The sequence below is a fragment of the Pteropus vampyrus genome, unplaced genomic scaffold, assembly GCF_000151845.1.
Source record: "Pteropus vampyrus isolate Shadow unplaced genomic scaffold, Pvam_2.0 Scaffold81, whole genome shotgun sequence".
NCBI classification, from domain to species: Eukaryota; Metazoa; Chordata; class Mammalia; order Chiroptera; family Pteropodidae; genus Pteropus; species Pteropus vampyrus.
Window position 1 is genome coordinate 5,188,139 of NW_011888862.1, and position 5,106 is coordinate 5,193,244.

Sequence of the window (5,106 nt, forward strand, 5' to 3'; positions counted from 1 at the left end):
CCCCCACACCCATGAGGGACACAGGCCCAAAACCTGCATGTCAGCTCTCAGCAGCCCCAGTCCAGGAGCAGCCCCACAGATCAAGGCTTTACAACAAACGAACAGGCGCAATTGTCCATGTTTATTGATCACTGCAGTTTCCAAAGCAACAGGATTCTGAGGTCATCTTCATAGACAGGCCTGAATGAGCCCAGTGCTGAGGTTAACCATTTACTCACAGTTGTGATCTCAATGTCATTATATATATCCATAGTCTAAATTTGATAAATCTGTCATTGTTTGAATCTTGGGTGTAAGTAAAGTCCCCTCTCCACAAACATCAAAGACCAAATATTTGCTTTCCCTGGACCCAAGCAGCTAGGAAGGACATGGCACATGACCTAAGCTCAGCCAATCAGGATGCCAATGGGATCCCTTCCAATGTTATCAGTCACCACAACTTTCAATGCCCAGTGAGGTGAGCAGTGGAACCCAAAGATCTGGGCACATGACATTTTATATGGTTCCAACTACAAAGACATCCTTATTTATAGCACATTTTCTGAGTCCGGTCCAAAAGCTTTCCCATCAATCCCATGAAATATCTGATATCCTTCCAATCAATTCCTTTTCTGCTTAAAAAAAAAAAAAAAAAAGTTTATGTCATGAGCCCTAGCTGGATCAGGAATTATTACAAGGAGAAAAGCTTCAAACAGCAGAACTTCTGGAATTGAGGAGAATCGAGGATTGATTACATAACCTAGCTGAGGTAAAAGACAGTGAGCATTCCCGAACAGCAATCAGGTAACCTGTGGCCAAAAGTGGGAAAGCAACCAGTCAAGTTCCAATTTTTACAGTATCTGTTGGAAAGCAAGCCTTGGGGGACCACTCTGGTGATGCCATATAAAGCAGTATGAGAAATCAAGCTAATATTAGAAAACTTAAAGAAAAAGAACGACACACTCAAATCGCTAATTCTTGGCTGAAAGCAAAAGTCGAAACTGGGGACTTTCTATGTCTGTGCTAAAAAGGTCTTACTTTTTTTATAGCAACAGCATGAAACTACCCAAAATCAAACCTGCATTTTAACAGGGAGCTAATCTATAATGTCAATTGAATCACAGCCTCATCAAGCCCCTTATATGAAAGTTGGGGAATCGATAAAGATCCTACCTTGAGAGTTGCAATGGTGGTATGTGAAAAGATGTCAAGACATCAAACACCCAAATTCCAAACTCCACTGGACCCCGATGTGCATCTCTAGCCGCCCTTCCTCCCATGCCTGACGAGGGAGTTCTAGACTTATCTAAAGACCTTATAACTGTTTTCTCGCTAGAATTGCCTCACACGGGGAGCCTGTCAGTTCATGGGCCCTGAGCTCCCTAACGAAGGGATGCCCGGGTGCCTTAATGAGATAGTCTGAAATTACTTCACAAAAATATTTCGGCGATCTTTCTCCTATCCTTTGCCCAAGGGGCCTGTGAATATTTACCAAAGAAACCGTGCACTGGGCAAAGGAAAACACCTAGCCTTTTCAGAGATTACCGAATGCTAGATCCGAGTTAACTCCTCTGCCACTCACTACACAGAGTGGAGGCTTAGAAGGTTCAGGTGATAAATGGAGTTTGAGTCCAAGTCCAGATGTGCTTAAAGTGGACATAATGACACTCTGAACTCAGCCCAGGATGACTTACGATTTTGCTAAGGACTTACTTGCCACTGGTACAACCCCTACGGTGTCTCTGACCCACAGGGAAAATGAGCTAAATGGAAGCCCTCGGGGTTACCCCTTCCATTCAAAATGGAAAATAAAAAGGAATACCACATCTGGGAGAATTATAGCAATTAGTGTCACCAGGAAAGTCCTAAGAAATGCAGGGATGGTGATTCTTAGTACATTCGCACTTAACTTTCTAGTTATACAGAGGATGGGAACTCCTTGGAGGATGATGGTGAACTGACACAGGCTTCATCAGGGGGTGATTCCAATTGCAGCTGTGTATCCAGATGTGGCCTATTTACTGCAGAAGGTTACCCCAGGCCCTGGTGTCTAACCCCGTATTTCCCCCAGGATCAATGGTTCATTATTCACAAATTCAGAGTTCATGGTCATAGATAATGAGAATCAACTGTATTTAAATCACCAAGAATTTTTTTAAAAAATCACCAAGAATTATGCAGACGTAGTGCTGGAAAGAGTGACAGGAAACCTGAAGACACATTTTTTTCGAGGAAGAAGAGTGACCTGGACATCTGGAGATGACTGCAAAAAGAAAGAGTAGAAGGTGGCCAAGTCTGATGGCTGGAGGATTTTAGGAGGGTAGAAAAAATTTCTGGAAGAATCTATAAGGAGCCATTATATACAAGGAATGGGCTAATATAAGAAATATGAGACATCAGGGGCAGGTTCGTGACTGAATTTTTGTTTGTTTGTTTTTGTTTTCGTTTTTGTTTTATTCTTGACCAGCTCTAAACCTTGCCATGCCTGTGGTCATCCCTTTCTCCCATCCGTAACGGGCACCCTGATTCTCCGCTCCCACAACAGCAGGTCAAACCTCTAAAACCTCCACGTTTGGCAAAACAAAGATCAGCTGCAGAGTACAGAAGCATTATTCCCTTTTACAACTCAATGTCACAAAATATAATCCATTTTCCTTTCCTATTTCTGTATAAACACTTCCATTATGCCCACAGAAGACAAAGGTTACCTTTTGAGGAAAATTATTCATGTGGGGAAAAAATTAGAATTTCGAACTAGTCTTTCAGGTGACCTATACAGATGTATAAAAATAGGTCTTCAATCTATGTCAGATGACTAACCCAAAAAGATGAAAACATAATCAAATTGTAGTAGCACTCCAATTTAATTTAACCTTTGAGGGGCCTGGTCGATGTTCTCTTAAAATTAATTTCACCCAGTGATTCTCCAGGGAATAGAGAAAAATAGAACTTAAATAATTGCATGCGCATTTATAAAAATGCTGTAGTTCATTTGTCTTTTGTTTATTCTCCCAACAAAGATTTCTAGACTGCTTATTAAGTCTTTTCAGCTTAAAAAAAAAAAATCTTTAAAGAGGCTTTATTCTGAAAATCTCAAGGATTAGTGCCCAATCCTGAAGTACTTTGGAAAAAATTCACAAAAAAATGTAAATTTTACTCTGCCCTCATAATTAAGCCAGCTTCTAATGAGTTTTCCTTACGAATCCTAGCAATTATGAGATCCTTGACTAAAAATTCACCAAAAGTTTAATATCCAATGATAAGTTCAAACAAACACTCAGAAGTGCTTTTCTATACATATTTTGGCTTTGTCATTTAATTCCTTTAAAAAGCATTAAAAATAGAAATCAAATAATGCACCAGTTTGGCAGGGCCCTTTCACCTTTAGGAAAAACTGTAAGTTATCAGAACTACCCAGAAAATATTGAGTATCTAATTGACCCAAAGTTAAATAGAACAGCTGACCGAGGGGACAGTGGGGAGTGGTGTGGGGGGCCGGGGAATGGACTAGTTCGTATGAAAATTATTTTAAAGGTATAATTGGAACTCCTGCTTGATTAAGTTTCAGAAAGAGTCACATCGCCAAGGGCTGGCACAAGGGGAGCAGGCACTCTCAGACACAGCTGGCAGCATTATAAATTGGGTCCAACTTTCTGGAAGGCAATTTGGCAATATACATCAAAAGCCATAACAGATGTCCTCATCGACCAGCACTTCCACTTCTTGGAACTTATCTTAAGAAAATAAAGAAAAGATGCAATAAAATTTTACACAACATTGATTACTCTCTTGATTAAAATTAGAGAAAACTGGAAAGAGTGAAAATACCTATCCATATAGAATTATTTACTTTCGGCTTTCAGCCAGGAAGAGGCTAAGGTGCACCTCTCTTGGGTCTTCCTGAATCCACGTTCATCTGACACCAGCCACCTCCACCATGTTACCAAAGTTCGACTCAAACGAGATCAAGGTCGTATACCTGAGGTGCACCGGTGGGCAAGTCGGTACCAGTTCTACCCTGGCCCCTAAGATAGAGAAGGGTACAAAAGACTTCTTTAGGGTGATGACCCATGGTTGGAAGGGTCTGAGGATCACAGTGAAACTGACCCTTCAGAACAGACAGGCCCGGACTGAGGTAATAGTACCTTCTGCCTCTGCCCTGATCATCAAAGCCCCCACAGAACCACCAAGGAACAGAAAGAGCAAAAAATCATTAAGCACAGTGGAAATATCACCTTTTATGAGACTGTCAACATTGCCTGACAGATGTAGCACCGATCTTTAGCTAGAGAACTCTCTGGAACCATTAAAGAGATCCTGGGGACAGCCTCATCTGTGGGCTGCAATGTTGATGGCCGCCACTCTCCTGACATCTTAGATGACATTAACAGTGGTGCGGTGGAGTGCCCAGCTAGTTAAGAACTACGAAGGAAAATATTTCAATTAAAGATAATTTGACAACCAAAAATAAATAAGTATGTAAATAAATGGGTTTTTCTTCTCCCACCCTCACCCACATTCAGTCTATTCTCAACACAGTAGCCAGCATTAACTAACTAAAATGCAATGAGTTGATGGTCACATCACTCTCGTGCTCAAAACCCTTCAATAGTTCTCACTCAAGGGTCAAAGCCAAACCTATCTCATTGTCTAGTGCCACATTTTACATGGTGTAGAGTTGCTATTTAAGTGGTTCTTCTCTGAACAAGTGTATGTGTGCCAGGTAATCCGTGGTCTTTACTTTAGACACATTGGACAGGCTATATTTCACATACTCCACATCCCCATGTGGCTAGATGCCACCATAGAAGACAGTGCAGCTCTGCAAGGTCAGGAATGTGCCCATCTTTTCAGCTTCTCAGGCTACAGAGGTATTTAACCTTGAGGTGCTCAAAGTTGCCATTCTCTTTTTCCCAGTCCTTGATATATGTTGACTTTTAATATAACAAATAATTTGAAAGAAGACAAATTTTTAAATGGGCAAAGATTTGCATGATATTTCATCGAAGGAGATATACAAGTGGCCAGTAAGGAGATGAAACATACTCAGCACCATTAGTCATTAGGAAAATGTAAATCAAAATCACAATACGACTTCATACACACTAGAATGGTTATCATTAAAAA

The 5,106-nt window shown here is 40.9% G+C and overlaps 1 pseudogene; it reads left to right on the forward strand.

Moving 5' to 3' along the window:
- The first annotated feature begins 3,862 nt into the window (after nucleotides 1–3,862).
- On the forward strand, nucleotides 3,863–4,430 carry LOC105294008 (annotated as a pseudogene).
- Nucleotides 4,431–5,106: the final 676 nt, after the last annotated feature.